This window comes from Ostrea edulis, chromosome 2 (assembly GCF_947568905.1).
Source record: "Ostrea edulis chromosome 2, xbOstEdul1.1, whole genome shotgun sequence".
NCBI lineage: Eukaryota > Metazoa > Mollusca > Bivalvia > Ostreida > Ostreidae > Ostrea > Ostrea edulis.
Window position 1 is genome coordinate 33,541,099 of NC_079165.1, and position 21,070 is coordinate 33,562,168.

At 36.1% G+C, this 21,070-nt stretch overlaps 1 protein-coding gene across 1 annotated transcript in view; it reads right to left on the reverse strand.

Annotated features, from left to right (window-relative positions):
* The window catches only part of LOC125681749 (adenosine receptor A3-like), a 59,598-nt gene that overhangs the window by 10,718 nt on the left and 27,810 nt on the right, over positions 1-21,070 (reverse strand). The window contains exon 2 of the mRNA XM_048921949.2: positions 18,696-18,846. The gene's annotated coding sequence lies outside the window, so the exon portion shown is untranslated. The remainder of the gene's footprint in view (positions 1-18,695; positions 18,847-21,070) is intronic.

Consider the following 21,070-nt stretch of genomic DNA (forward strand, 5'->3'; position numbering starts at 1 on the left):
ACCGCTCAAGACGTATAAATTTTGCCACGGGCGAGCACATTTCCTGGTATAGACATCGACCAGACGTTTTAAAATTCCGCAAAATATAAAATTTAGACGAATCAAGTATCAAATTAAGACCTATCTTCAATTCATCCCTATATTGTAATTGTAATTAAAAGATTTATATAACATTAATTCCCTAAAGTGTTTTACAAATATGAGTAATATAAAAATCGATGTGCATATACATGTGAATAAAATATTAATAGTGTCAGAATTAAAATGCATAATAATTATTTATAATATATAGCGCCTAATGTAATGATATAATTACCCTAATAACATATAAGACAATTTAAAACAACTCTTCGTAATAATTAAATACATAGAAAAGACATAAGTATAATAACAAACTACAGTTCAAATAGCAAGTGAAGGGGTTTTTTGGCCAAAAAAAAAAAAAAAAAAAAAAAAAAAAAAAAAAAATTAACAGCACTGTAAGAGCTGTAATGTAAGAGCACTAAATATGTAAAAAAAAAAAATATCACAAATTAACACCAAATTTAAGAAGATGCGTTTGAGGTCCGCTTTGAAACTAAACAGTGAAGTACATTGTATGAGTCTAAAAGGCAGATAGTTCCAGAGACTCGATGCGGCCTTATCCAAACGTCGATCCCCATATGTTTTCGTACGTGTCCGAGGTACCTGGAGAAGATGCAGAGATCCGGATCCTAGTGATCGTGTGGGATTGTAAGGATATACTTTATGTAAACTGGAGATAAGTTGTTGAGAGATTTGAAAGTATGAAGAAGGATCTTGCATTGAATTCTGTATTCAACTGGGAGCCAGTGAAGATCTATTGGACCAGGAGTAATATGGTCGGATTGTTTTTAGCGTGTTATTAATCTTGCAGCTGTGTTTTGTGCCCTCTGAAGTTTGCTGTGTGTTGAGAATAAACACCATAAAGCAATGCTTTTCCGTAATCTAATCTGGATTTAACAAACGAGTTTACTAGAGTTGGAATATTATTCATACAAAATAACCGAGTGTGGCAGAGACTCTAAGAAGCTATATTGTTTGACAAATCGGCTCATGGGTAACACACAGAACCCATTTTACCTTCATCTTCTGAGGGAAAGGAATTATCGGGAAACTTTGCTAAATATTTTCATGGAAAACTAAGCAATATCCGTTTATCAATTTGCGAATCTATTATCTCGAACAATGGCGCAAAAGATCCCTTTTGCTCTGATATTCCATTTGATGGTGAACACCTCACGAAATTTTCACCTACAACTACAGGAGAAATTCGAAAACTCCTGATGAACATTGATAAAAGGACGGATACAGCCAATTCTGCGAATGTTCACATAGGCTAAGCGGGAAATAGAGGCAGTGTTTTCTATAGTAAGGGATTTGTCAAAGAATACACCTAATTTTGTTTTTTACGAATGATGAATCACTTAAAACACAGTCACCAAATTCAAGATCAAAACTGCTCATATCTTTAAATCTGTGTTTTGGTGCGAAGACTACAAGTTCAGTTTTATCTTCATTGAGTTTGAGGAGGTTGATACTGATCCACATACGTATGTCCGATAAACAACTTGGGAGTCTTTGAGACATATCGGTCCAATTGTCACCAGGTTCAACGATGATATAGATCTGGGTGTCATCGGCGTATATATGATACGTTCAATGCAGATCCAGTGATACCAAACATGTCCATACGTTGCAATAGGATATTGTGATCTATGACATCAAAAGCCACAGAGAGGTCGAGCAATACAAGGATAGCGCAACTGTTATTGTCAAGTACACATATGATGTCATGATGTACCTTCATTAGTGCAGTTTCTGTAGATTGTCCCGTTCTGTACGCGGACTGAAAATTCTCATGCAGTTGATGCATCTCCAGATGAGCTTCGATTCGTTTTACAATAACCTTTTCAAGAATCTTCGAAACGAACGATATATTTGACACAGGGCGATAGTTTTTGAACATTTCTTTGTCAAGCGCTGGGTTTTTCGGTAATGGTCGAACAATTGCCTGCTTAAAGTCACTAGGAACATTAGATTCCAACAGCAACTTGTTTATGATTAAAGTGATGGATGGCAAGAAACCCTCAATGCATTGTTTCAATAGATGCGCAGGAACTGGGTCCAATTCAAAAGCTTTGGGTGCTGAGTTCATAAGGAGTTTTCGAATTTCTCCTGTAGTTGCAGGTGCAAATTTCGTGAGGTGTTCACCATCAAATGGAATATCAGAGCAAAAGGGATCTTTTGCGCCATTGTTCGAGACAATTGATTCGCAAATTGATAAACGGATATTGCTTAGTTTTCCATGAAAATATTTAGCAAAGTTTCCCGATAATTCCTTTCCCTCAGAAGATGAAGGTAAAATGGGTTCTGTGTGTTACCCATGAGCCGATTCGTCAAACAATATAGCTTCTTAGAGTCTCTGCCACACTCGGTTATTTTGTATGAATAATAATCCTCTTTACACTAAATTAAGGATTTGCTGTATGTTCGAACTGACTCCTTATATATTTGATGGTAGTCAAAGTGTTTGTCGCCATGTACGTTCTGTTTTTCATTTAGTTCGTTTTAGCATATGAAGTTCCTCTGTAAACCACTGTGAATTATGCCTAACGATCGCATTTCTTTCTTTCAATGGTGCGTGGTCATTTATCACATCACGGATACCCTCATTGTAAAGGCCAGCCATGTCTTCGATTGGAATATTGGTCTTTATTTTTGATAACTGGGACTCAATGTTCAGACAAAACTCGTCGTGTTCAATTTCGCGTATTTGCGAAAGGAAAATATGAATTAAAGATAGGTTAAATTCGATAAATACATGTATGTTGATTCAATTCAATTAGAAATAGGTCAAATTTCTTATTGTAATAGATCCATTGTAATAGAATTTGACCCTTTCTTTAATATTTGAGCTTATTTTTGATTATTAGACCCCTCTTCAAATAATCGAACACAAGTATATGTAATTAAAGATAAATTTTGTTCAATAAAATATAACTTCAATTATATAACCTCAAGATGATTCAATTTTATTGAAATTGTATCAAGTGAATTAGATATGTTCATTCAATTACGATAAGTTCCAATAGTGGAAAATTAACGATGAGTTTATTTGATTCTTAAGTAGATTTAAATCTTTTGTGGATATGGTACAAAATATAAACACTCTTTAATTCAACTTCACTTACATGTATCTTCAATTTAATTAGAGATAGCTCAAAAGTTTGAGATCTGAGGCACAACAGTGGTTTGTATCCACATCCCAAAATAAATTGAAAAGGGAAAGAGAGCCATAGCCATACCAAAAGACTGGTTAGGTTTAAAATTTAGTAACCATCAGTGCCTATCTATCTATCTATCTACTTATCTATCTAAAGAGAGAGAGAGAGAGAGAAAGAAATCGAAAATATAGGTCAATAATTGCAGCATTTAAAATGAGTTGGTTCAGTGTAGCTATAGCTATCATACGTACAAGTTTCATCACTGTTAAATATATAGGGACCAAAATTTAACATGACCATTCCTCCAGAGAATGACATCAAATGCAGCACGTGAAACAAGTCTAAACGAACTTCAATAACACGTGTAAAAATGCAGCATGTGAAACAAGTCTAAACGAACTTCAATAAAACGTGTAAAAATGCAGCATGTCAAACAAGTCTAAACGAACTTCAATAAAACGTGTAAAAATGTTGCGATTGTGCTAAGAGATGCATTTCGGCATTTCTTATACACTCTACAACGATTTACAAACCAAATAGCTAAATAAACTTTCAATGAATATTTAGATACAAACTACAATGTATTAATGACCACATTTAGTCTTATTTGGAACTTTATTTCTTATTCTCTGATACCTTTAATTGTCCAGGTATTTTAAGTGACCCTTTTAATGTACTATGAAATAAATATACTCACTGAAGACACGATACTCTTAGTCCTGTGTACACAGTATGATGTAGCACTATGAAGTTGATATTCATCCCTTTATTGGAAAATATCACATGACTATGAAAACCTACTAATGTTAAAGATCTCGAAATACCAACAAAAGATCTCGAAACTACCAACAAAAAATCTTGAAATAAAAATAAAAAAATTGTGTGTTTAAAGGCCTGATACGAAAATTACTGAAATGGATTTTAATGATGATAGTTTGTTAGAGGGGGCTCATGTTGAAGAAGAAATGTAATACGTGAAAGAAAGCTGTTATTTTCGTGTACGCTGTACACATTATCTTGGTTGTCAAAACTACGGTTGAATTGGGTATGAGAGTGGTAATAGTTGAAAAACTGCGAAACATTGTAATGTAGGAAGGGGTCCGGGTTCTTAAAAACTTTACATATATATTGTGTTTACATATTGTTTCGCTTGAACTCCTTACCAAATTGCATGAACAATCTCAGAAGAGTTTTCTAAAGCATAGGCACTTAACGTTTTCACCTGCATCCTCCTCAGAATGTGCACAGTCTACAACATAATCTTAATTCTTCATATCGTTCTATTATCCCTGATAAAGGTCACTAAGACACATTGTGTCACTGTTATATTAAACTCAGAAAAGTAACAAAGACACTGTCCCCGATACAAGTCACCAAGACACAATTCATCGCTACATTACTGTAGTCACTAAGGATCAAGCTTAGGAGCAAGTGGTCTAGCTAACAATTATGTTGTTTTCCAGCACAACCCCTAACTTCCGCGTTAGAACACCGACATACTATCTGATGATGATGATGATGACTGTATTTAAACTGTAGGAATGAGTCCTCTTGAAGGTCCGGAGATGAACAAGTTCTCCATAGAATGGTGGATAGATTCATCTCCTCTTCCAGGAGTCGATGATCCTTAGATCCCCTTAGTATAATCGGGATATGGGATCCTTGAAGAAAGCTAACGTAAATCTTCATATGTAGTCCACCGATCACAATCACGAAGATAACGGGGAGGTCGTGAGAGTCCAATAGAAAGGTGATGTAATACCTGCCACTGTTCACATTTTAGAAATAGAATTCTCTAAAAGTTTATTTTAGTAAAATTAGATTGTAAAAATTGTTTTCAAAGGGACCTTGGACCGGTTGTGGTAGCTCAGTGGTAGAGCGTTCACTTCGTAACCGGGAGGGGGCCTCCGTGGCAGAATGGTTAGAGCATCGCACTCAAAATCACACGGCCTCTCACATCTGGTCGGCGCGGGTTCGAATCCTGCTCGCGCCGGTGAGTGAGAAAGTTTCCCAGTTTACTTTCGAAAGGTCGGTGGTCTCTTCCCAGGTACATTGTGTCTGGGTTCTCCACCAATAAAAACTGGGCGCCACCAGATAACTGAAAAATTGTTGAGTGTGGCGAAAAACAGCAAAACAATCAATCAGTCGTGATCGGGAGGTCGTGAGTTCAAGCCCCGCTCGTACAATGACCGCGTCAAATCTAAGACGTTGACATAGGTATTGAACTCCTCCATTTAGAAGTGAGAATCACAGGTCTTTCGGATACCGGTATGACCTTAGAAACTGAGATCCCGTATCCCAGCAGACGTTGGCACGTTAAAAAACTCCTCACTGCTACGGTCCTGAGCCCTCACCATATATGTAGGTCTAAAATGGCACTTCACCAAGAGCTGGTGACGTCTTAATATGAGTGAAAAATTCCTGGCGGGACGTAAAACAATGAATATTTTAAGGTATGTTTTGGTCACAAGTATAGTAGGAAAATATGTTTGGAATTTTTTGTTCTTAAATTTATGAGACGGTGATGTTAGAATACAACGATATGTGGCCTGAACCGTGCGCAGTTTTTGTGCGCTGTAAATCGAAGGATTTTATAAGAACGCTGTAGCTCTCTTACCTGTCCCAATATTTTCTCAGAGAGCTACAGTTCTGCAGCTAGTGTTTTACCTCACTTGAGTTGAATGAAAGGTGAAGATAGTGAACAGTGATCAATCTCATAACTCCTATAAGGAATACAAAAGGAAAAGTTAAGCAAACACGGATCCCTGGACTTACCAGAGGTTGGATCAGGTGCCTAAGAAGAGTAAGCATCCCCTGTCGATCGGTCACACCCACCGTGAGCCCTATGTCTTAATCAGGTAAACGGAGTATTCTGTTGTCAAAATCAGTGTGCCATGAACGGCCCGGTATGAAACACGTCAGACAGCATTTGACCCAATGATACATGTAGGTTGTATTGGCAAATTAGATCATTATAACGACATATAATTTACAAAATCTTTACTTTAAACAAGACTGTTGAAACCCCAGTAACATAAACTTGTTTGTCAGTAGCCTGCCTCGATTTAAAAACTGATCATAAGCAGAACAAGCTCTTGCGTATAGAATCAGTTGAGATTTCAGCCCAGGTGAGCTTTTTCTAATCACGTTATCCTGCGTCCGTCTGATTGTGAACTTTTTACATTATCATCATCTCCAGAAGCACTGCGCCAATTTTAATCAAACTTGGTCTTCGGGTAAAGAAGATTCAGGTTTGTTCAAGCAAAGGGTCATACTCCCTTCAAAGGGGAGACAATCAAGAAAACACAAAAATAGTGTGGGATAATATGAAAATATTTTTATCAAATATCACTGAGCAAGAAAAGTGGAAATTTACATGAAGGTTTTTTGTAACAGTCTAAATTCAAGGTTGTTTAAATGATTCCCTTCAGTGTAGGGTGGGTACACAACAGGGAATCAAATATATGCAGGTATATAGGCAAAATATATTAAAGCAAACACAGGGACATGATTAGTCTTATTTATATACAAGCATTTCGAGGATGCAGGTTTAGGTTTGTTCAAATTGTGCATGTGGTCCCCGGAAGTAGGTTGGGACAACAATACAGTTTTACATGCGGATAAATAGAAAACATCTTGACTTTTCTAAAGAACAGCAGAGCCATGATTAGTCAATGGTATGCAAACATCCCCAGGTAGACAGGTGCAGATTCAAATTTATTCAAATTGTAGTCCCCAGATGTAGGGTAGGGTCACAGTTGGAGATCAAAATTTTAAATGGAGATATATAGGAACAATCTTTAAAAATCTTCCTCTCAAGAACAAGAGGACCATGATTAGTTATAGTGATATGTAATCATCCCCAGGTACTTCAGATTTAAGTTTCATCAAATTGTGGTTCCCCAAAGTAGGGTGGGGCTACAAGAGAGGATTAAAGTTTAACATGGTGATCTATAGAAAAAAACCTTTTTAGAGCAATAGGGCCATGATTAATCATATCAATATGTATGCCTCCTATGGTATTGCAGATTATAGGGTGGATAAAAGTTAACATATTGCATGTACGTGTATATAGAAAAGAAAATCTTCTCCAAAACTGCAAGGTCATGTTAGTGATATTGGTATGAGGCATACCCATGTTGTGTGAATTCATGTTTGGTTATGTCATGACCGATAGGGGCCAGAACGTGGGGTCAAAATTGTTAATGGGAGTAAATATTGAGAAAACGGCTGGATCAAGTTCACTAGGTAAGTGATGTGCCCAAAGGACCTATTGATGTTTCAATGAAATAAACAAATCCTATATAGAAACCGTTTTTATTAATGTTATATCAGTAATGATAATAGATGAACCTTATGACAATAAAAAGAAAATACAGGGTGGGGTGGGATGGAAGACCTATCATCAAGCACCTGTGTACAGAACAAAAGGAGTAAATATGGATATATGTTCAGTGTAAAACAAAAACACATAGTGTATAAATCAATACCATGGTCACTGACATGACATGAGTGAAACCCTTGTACTTTCTTATGTAACATGACACAGACCTTTGTGAAGTTTTTCTTATTAAAGTTTGTCTATCAATTGGGTTTTAGTGGCAAAATTTTAAAGATATCTTCCATAATATTCCTAACAAAATGTTGACACTTTAATTGTCCCGACAATTGATGGACATACCAATGTTTTATTTGTACAGGATGTGCATTACTTGTGAGCACAACATGTGGCCATTTTGAAAACGCTTTCTCTGTTAGTAGAGGAAGAAATTTTCTGTTCTAAATGTAGATTTAAATGTTACAGAGATTTTCCTGTAAGATCGGCAACGTGGTAGATATTCACGAAAATTATTAGCCAACAAGGATCTCCACTAGCCTCCCATCTCTCGTCCTAGATCTACCGACCACTACTGTAGCCACCCATATTGAACAATATAAACCTTTGACTGACGGTATTACATTTTCTAAATACACTGTACATATTTACAAAGTCATTGACTTTGGTACTGTTTAGATTGTCACTACATGATTAAAAACTGGTCGAAAAGGAATTGTGTAATCATTTATCAGGAATGAAAAGGAAAATTATTTTCCATCTTGTCTCTTCGACTTAATCAGGCATGTAGCTAGAGGTAGAAGAGGGCTACCAAAATGTACGATCCTCTCCCATGCGAACCCCTAATGTGGTTTGAAACTATGATTCAAATTGTTTCAATTGCGTAAATACCAATGCTTTGAAAGGTTTGTTATATAAGAAATAATTAACACATCTTAAGGGTGTGAATTAAATACACATATATCAGCTAGATATTGAACAACACCTGCAATGTTATTTCAAACGGTTTCAAATGCGTAAATACTAAGGAATTGAAAGGTTTGTTATATAAGAAATAATTATCATATCTTCATCACAGGCAAGTATATTGCTTGGGTTCAAATTTACTATTAAAGAGTATACCCTGGTAAAGGTAAAGAACTCTAAATACAGGGTACCCAAGTTAGACGATGTAAAAACAATTAACCAAATGGTATACAATTCTACAATGTATTCTAATTTATCCATATATAATCAATTTACATTAATACCAAAGTTCAGTCCGAAATTCCGTATGCTTCCCAAGATATGCAGAAACGAAGTCGGGAAAATGCCTATTATTTTTTGTCGACTTTTAGCTGGGTCCTGGCACTATACGACTAAACAGAATGTTTGAACATTGCAACAGATGTGCAGCATTCGATATCATTTCTAAGGTGAATTTCTTGCCCAATGCATAAACTGAAGTCCGTAATAGCTCCAAGTGACTGAAAATTGTAAACCTGTCTTGCACTTACACTTATCATAGCCATCTTTTTGCAAATCTTATCTCCTCCCATAAGGTTCACTTTTTTACCATACTTATTTTCTTAACACAAGTACCTCCACTTTCCATGCTCAAGCAAAAAGTAAAATATCAAATTGTGGGGACATTGTTCAAGTATCTGAGGCGGACTGGGGAGTGTGCTGTAATAGTCTATCACTAATTCTACGCTAAAACCGACTCTCCCTCCACTTGCTACTAAAGCAGAGGCGTGTATTTTATGTATACCCTCCATAGGACCACTTAAATAGGGCATGGGTAAATAGTAATATCTTGAATAAGTAGGTCAAGTTTATATCTTGAGGCTCTCAGCTAGTTCATAGCTATGGCCATATCCATCTCCTACAAGAGAGTGGATGTTACAGGCTAGTGCATGGTGTGGGGAACTGTAGGAGGGTCCACAGTTTCTTCCGTACTTGATCATCAAGGTAACACTCTGGAGACAGGTGAGATGAGCAGAGATCTCTAGTACCCTTTAAACTTGTCCAGGTACCTATGTCCACACAGGACTCCCCTCAGTGTTTCCCCTACGTTAGTGGTAGTCAAACTGGTGTACTGGCCACCTCCCCAGTCCACCCACCCCCAAAAATCACAAGCATCCAATATATATATATAATGCACGGAAATAGCTATGAACTCTAATATGAACATAAATGCCCTAAGTGAAGAAATATTTAATATAAAGCACAGAAAATTTCACTTTATTTGGATAGCGCGCTAGACCGCTCCATTATCTAGGCAAGTAAATAACCTTGCTTTCGATGACGATGGAATTCTCGCCACGCTGTCACACGCCACACGGTCAATGGGATACAGTTATTCAACGTACATTTAAGAGGATCATACATGATACACATTGCATTTGAAATATTTTATATAAAGCACGGAAATGGCAATGAACTCTAATATGAACATAACTGCCCTAAATGAAAAAAATATTTAATATAAAGCACAGAAAATATTAAATATTTCTTCAATTGGGGCAGAATATAAAAGCCTTTTAATGTTTTGGTGCACCAATCCATCTAACATGTGAACTGATTATGTATTTCTCTGAGAGTGAGGTTGAAACAAGATTTCGGTACAATATCTATCTATTATGATAAAAAGTCCAGGAAACCATTTGTTCCACTTTTAGCCCTAAAGTAGTCATGGTGCGCCAATTAAATTGAAATGTGAACTGATTATGTATTTCTCTGAAAGGGATGTTATGACTAAATTTCAGAGCAATACCTGTGCCCATACCAAAAAAAATCTGGAAAACTGTTTGACCTACTACTACCCCTAAAGTACTATAGGTCATAGTGGACCGATCCAGCTGAAATTTTAACTGCACTTGTCTTCCTCCGAGAGGAAGCCGTTGACTAAATATCAGGGCAATATCTATCCATAATAAAAAATAAAAGTCCGAGAAACTGTCTGTCCTATTTTTAGTCCAAAAGTAGGCCAAGGATGGACCAATTCAGCTGAAATGCAAACTGAACTTGTATTCCTTTGAGAGGAAGCCTTTGACTAAATATCAGGGTAATATCTGTATCCGTAATGGAAAAGAGCCCGGAAAACTGTCTGACCTATGTTTAGTCCAAAAGTAGGTCAAGGATGGACCAATCCAGCTGAAATGCATACTGAAATTGTATTCCTCTGAGAGGAAGCCTTTGACTAAATATCAGGGCAATATCTGTATCCGTAATGAAAAAAACCCTGAAAACTTTTTGACCTATTTTTTCCAAAAAGTAGGTCAAGTATGGACCAATCCAGCTGAAATGCAAACTAAACTTGTATTCCTCCAAGAGGAATCATATGACCAAATATCAGGGCAATATCTGTATCCGTAATGGAAAAAAAGCCCGGAAAACTGTTTGACCTATTTTTAGCTGAAAAATATGTCATGGATGGACCAATTCAGCTGAAATGCAAACTGAACTTGTATTCCTCCAAGAGAAAATCTTTGACTAAATTTCAGTGCAATATATATATCCATAATGAAAAAAGTCCGGAATGCTGTTTGACCTACTTTTAGTCGTAATGCAGGTCACGGACCGAAGAACCAATCCAGCTGAAATGCAAACTGAACTTGTATTCCTCTGAAAGAAAGCTTATGTGTAAATTTCAGGGCAATATCTGTATCTGTAACGAAAAAAAGTTCGGAACACAGTTTGACCTACTTATAGCCCTAAAGTAGGTCAAGAATGGACCAATCCGGCTGAAATGCAAACATACTCTTGCAATTCTTGAGGGAGATATTGTGACAAAATTTCAAAGTTATACATGCATCCGTTACTGAAAAAAAATCAGGAAAACATGACCCCAGACGGACGGACATATAGCCGGACAGACGCACGTACAGCGCCACAACATGACGGGCGTATAAAAACTGACACTTGAGGATATAATGACATTCATCAACTATTTGACCCTTGTTACAGGTAAGGCAAATTCTCTCATGTTTTGGATTGCCACAACATCTTCCAGTCTCGAATGGAAGTCGGTGATTTGCAGTTCTGAATTTACTAAATATTGTTCTAGCTTTTTTAGGTAGTACATTCACTTATGAAAATACCGTATATTTGACCCTTAGACGATTCACGGATATCACTTTGCCATTTCTGTATATACTGATCATTAAGACGTTGTTCAAAAGTATTTTTGAAAAATATTTATAAAAGCTTGTTAATTACACATACTGGAGTACCCACCAGAGCCAAGAGTTCATATAACTTCTGTTACAAAATTTATCATATAAATACTTATATAAAATACAAGCAATTTTACTCTCTGAACTTAAAAGTAATTTTGCCCAGTGAAATATCATTCTTGTATATACTGTTACATGAAAGGTGAAGATAACGAACAATGATCAATCTCATAACTCCTATAAGCAATACAAAATAGATAGTTGGGCAAACACGGACCCCTGGGTATACCAGAGGTGGGATCAGGTGCCTAGGAGGAGTAAGCATCCCCTGTCGACCGGTCACATCCGCCGCAAAAGAAAACGACCGTTTCTCCTTAGACCATATAACTTGGGGTTCTACTTTTTGAATGTACCTTAAAATGTTTAAGTGAATACTTTCAATAATGTCGAGACTTTTAAAACCCCAAAATCTCACAACCATACAAAAGTACAGGTGCATCTACCGTACCGAACAAATCAAGCTGACTTTCTACTGGTAAATTAGATTGACAAATTTTTCTTATCAACCCATAAATGGCTTTTTGTGCTTGCTCACATAGATGTTGGGTTGTTTTTTTTTTTTGGCTTACAGAATGACCCGACCAGGAAATATTATGCAGAGATATTTTAAGTCTTTCACAATTCCAATGATTTCGTCATTAAAGTAAAAAAAAAGCTACATATGGATCTTTCGAGAAAACAATAAGTTTTGTTTTATCAACGTTGACATTTAATTTCCATTGAATACAAAATGAGAGGAAATCATTTAAGAGTTGCAAACCGTTTGCAGACTCTGAACTAAGAGCTGTATCCTCAGCATAGAATAAAATAGAAAGTATTAAAAAGAGTAAAAATTGATTTTCAACAGTGCTTGGAATATTTCAGTCTAATGAAAGTCCACGCACGTTTTTATTAGTAGGAAATTCTTCTAAATTTTCACCTTGACGGACCCGGATATTGTAATTAAAAACGACTGGCCATTTATGAATACCATGGACTTAACTTCGTCGTGCATGTTTTTAATAAATGTGAAATACTTGCTATTAATACCATTTTTTTTTTTACAACAATGTTTACCTTACCCCATTTCTCCAGTGTCGAAAGCCAGTTTAAAATTAATAATAGCGCATAAAAGTTTCTTTTTGTTGAAAGTACCATATTCGTAAGGAAATGCAAAGTTAAAATATACAAGTATGGTCTAGTGTTATATATCCTCTTCACTAATAAGGTTCAAATCCCCTTCATATAATTCAAAACTATTACATAAAGCTTACCAAGACAACTCAATAGTGTTATTGGACGGTAGTTTTCTGGTTTTGTTGGGTCACCTTTGTTTTTAAAAATCGGGTTAACAATACATAAACATGTTTATCCATCACAAAATGCTGAGAAGGCAAATGAAATGGCTTTGTAATGCTTGCAAAACCATTATCACTGTAAATACGAAAATAATGATAATAAGAAACTTATCACACACTATAGCCAGATACCTCAGTTGATAGAACACCTGACTGGAGATTCAGGGGGCACAGGTTCGAATTCAGCTATAAAAAATTAAATCTTATTGTTTGAGCGAAAACTAAATAAAATGATATAAACCACTAAGGAAAATAAAACCCGGACATACAATCATTATGTCATAATATAATATTACAGAGGTAAACCAATGCTCGGCGTAGGAATATTTAGTAATACATATGGACGGAAAAATTTTGAATTCGATAAAAAGTATTAATTTCAAATCATTTCTTGTTAATTTGGAAATACATACGGATACAATACGCATTGGTTTACTTCGCATTACTGCGGTGTGAAGGCTATTTAAGTTGAACCCGTGTAAACAGGGCTTAAAAGTGTACTACACTGTACCCATTTATTGTATCTAGTTAAGGTTTAGGCACTCATTATATCAAAATACTAGTATATCAATAGAATTTATGTAGGAAATGTCTTTCAGTTTGTGAAAGTACATATCTATATGAGATTATATACCTCAATCAAGGATCAAGATAAATCATCTCATACGTTTTAAAAAAAAAAACTGGAAGACATTTCATACACTTAATTTTTCTATTGTATTTACCTAGTTGCATTCAATGTTACATGCCGTTATAATGACTCCATTTTTAACATTTGAAAAAAAAAAATAACCATCGCTTTTCGACGTCAAAATCAGTAAGGTTGAAAATGCTGCGTTTTGATTGTGACGTCCCAGCTAGCATTTAAAAAAAATCCCTGCGCCAAAAATAAATATATCAATGATAAAATAACGATGCAAAGGAATTGGAAGATAATGAATGTAAATGTAACATAGTTTTAACGACAAACTAAAAAAAAACCAACTACTGACACATTAGACATACCTGTCGTATGACACGAAGTTCAGCTGTCTTTTGACTACAATTGCAATCCATCAACTTTTTTATTAGGATTGGTATTTAGGTCTACTCCGGTCTGGCACTTCCTAAGCATCCGATAAACACTGTATTGTTTTTAAAAGTATATGTATATTACACATCGACGAAATAATTAAATATCTTGTTGTTGCCTTCAATTCGACATTAAGATATATCCACGACGTTTTGTCTATTAATAATGATAACTTTCATTCATATGTCGATTCGATATATCCCTGTGAACTCAACATAAAAGACACCACAGAGTCGTCCACTTCTACTTCATACTTAGATATGTTATTGAAAGTAGACATTAACGGCAAACTGACAACCAACTGTATGACAAACGAGATGATTTCAGCTTCTCCATCGTCAACTTCCCATATTTATGTAGCAATATTCCATTATCACCTTCATATGGTGTTTATATCTCTTAACTGATTCGATACGCAAGAGCTTATTCTGCATATGGTGAGTTTTTAAATCGAGGTAAGCTCTTGACAAACAAGTTGAAGGTACAGGAGTTTCAACAGTCTCGATTGAAGTCAGCATTTCGCAAATTCTATGGTCGTTATAACGATCAAGTTCGTCAATACAACCTATCATTGGGTCAAATGCTGTCTGACGTGTTTCATACCGATTGTTAGGCCGTTCTTGGCACACTGATTTTGACTACGGATAACTTTGTTTACCTGATCAGGATATAGGACTCACGGCGGGTGTCACCGGTCGACAGCGGATGTTTACTCCTCCTAGGTACCTGATCCTACCTCTGGTGTGTTCAGGGGTCCGTGTTTGCCCAATTATCTATTTTGTATTGCTTATAGGAATTATGAGATTGATTACTGTTCGTTATCTTCAACTTTTATACTGTAAGCTACCCAAGGATAGGGGTTTGCTTGTATATTTCTGAATCCTCAGCAGATCCTCTCATGTCAGGATAATTCCAAAGATTATTTAACTTCAATAAACAATATCTCGTTCACACTTCTCTTCCATTTTTGGTGAAGAATTGTAGAAACTTTTCAGTCTTAATCTGTATTTATTATGATGAATAAACAAAACAAGGAACAAATAAAATCTCTTCATGTGGTGAACTCTGTATACTACGACAGGCTTTATACAAGTGTTGAATTTTCAGAAATACAAGTTTTGGTTGTCCAGTGTGGTAGGAGATTTCTAACTAAGTTTTTACTATGATTATTACATTATGAGTAGTCTCACCTTAATTTTCTTCTAAGAGATTTGAATGTTACCGAAGCTCAACTTGTAGAAATCTGCCGTAGTAACGTAGCGAGCTTACTTATATAACCTTCGGTCCTAGACCACATGACTATAGTTAACTAATCAAAATATTCCGTACAGACCTCTAACCAATCAGCGACTTGTACGGTCGCATCGGCTCCCACACAATTTCCCACACAGAACTACTTTTTCCCGTACAGGCTACCGTACAAGCGCGAAAGGAATATCAATAAGTACCAATAATTAAAACTGAATAACATACATTAAGAAGCTCAATTTGCTAATCTAAACAAGTAAATAAATATCACAATATCTCATGCATGTGGGTTAAACATACTCTGTCTTGTGTGCGCACGAATACAGTTACTATCAACGATACCGTAAACAAATATAGTTCCTTAAGATATGACTGGTTACATGTAGTATGTAATAAATAACAACGAATTCTCAACCTCAAATTGTTAAAGAACATTAATTCATATGCCTAAATGATTCACATAGTAAATACTATCTCACAACCATCGTAAATATCTTCGTCACCAAACCGGAAGTGACGAGTGATACTGCACTCGTAAAAAGATGATGGCAGCCAAAAACATGAAATGTAAATATCCACCCGACATTCCCCAATATTATTACTATTACTACCCCTCGTGAAACTAAAACTGGTAATTAGAACAGGAATTATTCAAGGGAATGCACGTAAGTACATGAAATGACTCGAGATTGCTCTAAACTCGTAAATGAATAACTTAACTATCGGAACACGTGTAAACATGAGACATGTCAAAATATACGAGACCATTTCTGAAGGAATACATCGTAATGCACAATACAATGTCACTAATTATTATTGATCCAAACATGTTAAAAGTAGAAAATCAAGTAACAGGTTACAATACTTTTATAAGGAATATTAAAATCCCGTATTAGACACATCAAAACAAAAGTATGTACCATCTATCCTTTTGTGTTGAGTAAACCACAAGTGATCAAAGAATTAGATAGGTTACATGAGGAATATGTTTTGGTTCCAGCTGAAAAGCTTGTAACAGCATTGTGGTTGTTTGTAAGGATCACTATTACAACTGTATTTTAAATTACTTGGCATTAATTCCATATTTCGCAATCGTACTTATACTCCAACTGCCCTTTCAAAAGATGAAATTCTTCAAAACTATGCTTCAGTTTTAGACACATTTGATATCCCAGACAATGAGTAGGATGAGTCTGAGTTACCGGGCCTATACTGGATTCCTAAACTTCACAAAAACCCCTACAAAGAAAGATACATTGCTGGATCGAGTAAATGTTCTACCAAGCCCTATCTTTGTTCCTCACAAAAAATTAACAACTGTGAAGGGGAAACTACAAACGTACTGTACCACAACATATGCCAGAATTGGTGTAAATCAAATGTAGATTTTAAAGAATTCGGAATAACTTTTAGTAAATCTAAAATTGCAAAGCTTTTCTCAAATCAACAACAATAAAACGTACGACTTTTCAACACTTTCCACACTCACGATAAATTAAAGACTAGACTTTTTGACATCATAAAAAGTTGCTTTTTCAACAAAAATGGAATATCTTTGTAGTCTTTAGTGGTAAGGTCTTCCAACAGTTTTTCTTATGAATCAGAGTTTATTCAAAAGCTTCTACATAAACAAATATCTCTTTCTGTGACTTTCAACTTTAGAATTAGATATATCGACGTTTAATCTATTGACAATAATCATTTTTATTCATAAGTTGATTCCATATATCCCTGTAAACTAGAGATAACGACAACACGGAGTCCTCCAGATCTGCTTCTTTCTAAAATATTTGACTGAAAATGAAAAGTGTCAACTCGACTTTATGACAAACGGGATAATTTCAGTTTCTACATCGTCAACTTCCAATATTTATTATCACCTGCATATGGTGTTTATATCTCTCAACTGATGTGATACGCAAGAGCTTGTTCTGCGTATGATCAATTTTTAAATCGAGGCAGGCTATTGTCAAAGATGATGTTACAAGGGTTTCAACGTTTCGTTTAAAGTCAGAAATTTCGCAAATTCTATGGTCGTTATAGTGATCTAGTTTGCCAATACAACATATCATTAGGTTAAATGCTGTCATACGTGTTCATACCCATTTTAGGCTGCTCTTGGCACACTGATTTCGACTACGGATTACTCCGTTTATTATCTCAAGACAAAGGGTTCACGGTGGGTGTGACCGGTCGACAGGGGATGCTCACTCCTCCTAGGCACCTACTCCCACCCTCTGGTGTGTCCAGGGGTCCGTATTTGGCAAGCTCTTTATTTTGTATTCCTTTTAGGAGTTATGAGATTGATCACTATTCGTTGTTCTCACCTTTTTTGTATGCAACATCGAGACAGTGTGTAACAATTTGTTACATACCGTAGCATGAGTGACGACGTATGTTACACGTACCGTACGACTTTTTTTGTTATATAGCGTCGCCATTCATGCTACGATTTGTAACAAGTTGTTATATATATAGTGCTGCGGATGGCAACGGTCTGTAACAAATTGTTATATACTGTGCGGTAACTGCACCGATTTGAGGCGATTCCGAAAAAAACTCCAACCAAAATCTGGTAGATTCCTTTTAATCGTTGTGTTTGTGAGCAGGTATGTATATGTGTCTGTCATGTAAATCCACATTCAACACGCTCACGCCGATACTAAAACTACAGAGCACTTATATAGTCCTTGGATGCGGAGATTTTGAGGTTTATGCTTAAAAACCACCAGTGCAGTGCAGAACAGGCATCTCGCCTATTGCACAGGAATCTTCAGACTTTTCCCTTTTCCATCAATTTTTTCATCTATACCACTTGATTGCCCCGTTGCCGAGAAACAAATACCCAAAATAGGGGCGCTCTCTGCCGACCCCCTCTCTCTTTCTCTCTCTCTCTCTCTCTCTCTCTCTCGATACTCAACAAACTTGTCCAGATTGCACACGAAAGTGAGTTTTGATATTCGTGTGTAGGGGCTGTAATTCTATTGGTGCAATGAACAAGGTAAGGTATACGGGTTGTCAGTTTTAAAAAATGTATTGGACTTCCTTGCGTTGAAAATGGGAGAGAGAGAGAGAAACTAAACGACAGAAAAACTGTTCTGATAGTAGATATAATCTCTCTCTCTCTCTCTCTCTCTCTCTCTCTCTCTCTCTCTCTCTCTCTCTCTCTCTCTCTCTCTCTCTCTCACACACAACCCCATAGAGTGGATTATTTGAAGAGTCAAGTTGAGATCTTCTTACCTAATCAATTCAATTGATTCGCCATCACAGGTATGTTTTTGCATGGTCTGGTTTATCAAAATGATTGGCCGCTAGGGTGGTTGGTATTAGTATGGTTGATGTCCCATTGGATGTTGTAGAAGCGTTTTCGTAGGGTTTCCTGCCTTAAAAACTAAAGGAGAAAGAGAAAGAAACAGAAACAGAGAGAGTTTACAAATTGTAATACTTTAATAAGAAATAACTATTTCTTGCATAGACGAAAACTTTTTGAATAAAAGAAAAACAAAGAACAAACGTAATTTTCCCATTGGTCCTCTGTTGTATTTTCTTCCATTAACAAAAGTCTAGTTAATTATAGATACACTGCTCACATGAATTCAAGAGCCACTCAGATTAAATCTCGATCTCGATCGAGAGAGAGAGAGATTAATATAAGCCTGATGGCTTGTTTCCCAATCTTTTACAATACATTGTACGTAGACTTAGACTAAGACATTAATATCAACTAATATCTGAATAAAATATAGTATGAAATAAGTTAAATCTTGTCATTATGACAAAATGACAAGAAAAGCGGAAACATTTCATGAAGTCTTTCTTGATGGCATGGTGACAATTTCATTGACGAATACCAATTCATGTCGGTCAAAATGAAAACAAAAATGCGTTATCAAAATTCATAAAAGAGAACGCTCAGAAGAAAAGTAATAGATAGCGTATCACTTGGATTAAGTAGAAAAACAAAGAAAATATTTCTGTAGACCTTTGATTAAATAAATCATTGATCAAATAAAACCTTTAAAGTCATTGTACGATGGTCAAATGACAACTTGCGATTCATAGACTCGGTTCAAGGTGTTTATTGCAGGATCCTCCAGAAAAGGACGTCATCTGCAAGATTAATGGTAATCTCAGAACCTCACACATATATTTTTACTTCTTTATATGTCTTAAATGATAGACACGTTTAGATGCATTTAACAACCGCCTTGAATTCTTTTTTCAGGGGGCGTTATGCCCAAAGAAAGGTGAAAGATGAATATTTTGAGTGCAAATTTGCAGCGATGAAGGTGGAATGTTTTTTTTTAAAGATTCCACTGCGATCAGATTCGTGCATGCCAACAACAAAACAACAGCAACGATGATGACGACGACGCCAAACAGATTAACCCATTTCCGGGTCTATGCTAAAATTCTCCCAGTTTTAACTGGACTAGGAGAACAAATACCACACAGGCAGGAAAAAAGACAGAAAGGGAGAAAGACATTGATAGACAAAAGAGAGAAAAACAGACGGACATACGTTACAAAACGTTAAGTCCCCAAGAATAATTTTGGGGTGATGTAATGATTGCCATTATAATTCCTGACTTATCTCCTCATCAAATAAGGTAAGAATGAGACAAATGTTGAATGTGTATGGAAGTCACATACATATACCCACTTACAAACACAATAATGAAAAGGAATCAACAAGAAGTTGTGTTTTCCTCCCGGAATTACCCAAGAGGTGCAGTCCCCGCACATACCGTTGCCATCCATAGCACGGTATGTAACAATTATTACAAAGCGTAGCACGAATGGTGACGCTATACAAGTAACAAAAAATGTTACATAGCATCGCCATTTACGCTACGGTATGCAACAAATTGTAACCTACCGTGCCATTTCAGTGAACAATTTGTCAAAACCTTTATTATTTTGGCATGTTATTCGAAAAATGTAACACTGTAATTATTGATTCTTCTGCTCATTATCCATACTTCGTTTTCAAAATGGATCAATATTTACGTTCAATGGAGCAAAGGACGATCACTCCGGAAGCACTTCCAATGTTGGGTGATGCGCTTAACTGATTGTCCAGATACTAATACCTTTAGTAAATTAATGAATTGTAAAGACAAATTTACTATGATAGGCATTACCAAATTTATCAAGATAGAAATGTCCATATCCATGAAAGGCAAAAATAACGAACAGTGATCAATCTCATAGCTTCTATAAGAAATACAAAATAGAGAGTTGGGCAAACACGGACCCCTGGATATTACAGAGATGGTATCAGGTGCCTAGGAGGAGTAAGCATATCCTGTCGACCGGTCACACCCACCATATATCTTGATCAGGTAAATGGAGATATCCATAGTCAAAATCAGTGTGCTAAGAACAGCCTAACAATGGGCATCAAACACATCAGACAGCAATTGACCCAATGATAGATTGTACTGACAAACTAGATCGTTATAACGACCATAGAATTTGCGAATCACTGATTTTAAACAAGACTGTTGGAACCCCTGCACCATCAACTTGTTTGTCAGTAGCCTGCTTCGATTTAAAAGCTGACCATAAGCAGAACAAGCTCTTGCGTATCGAATCAGTTGAGAGATGGACAC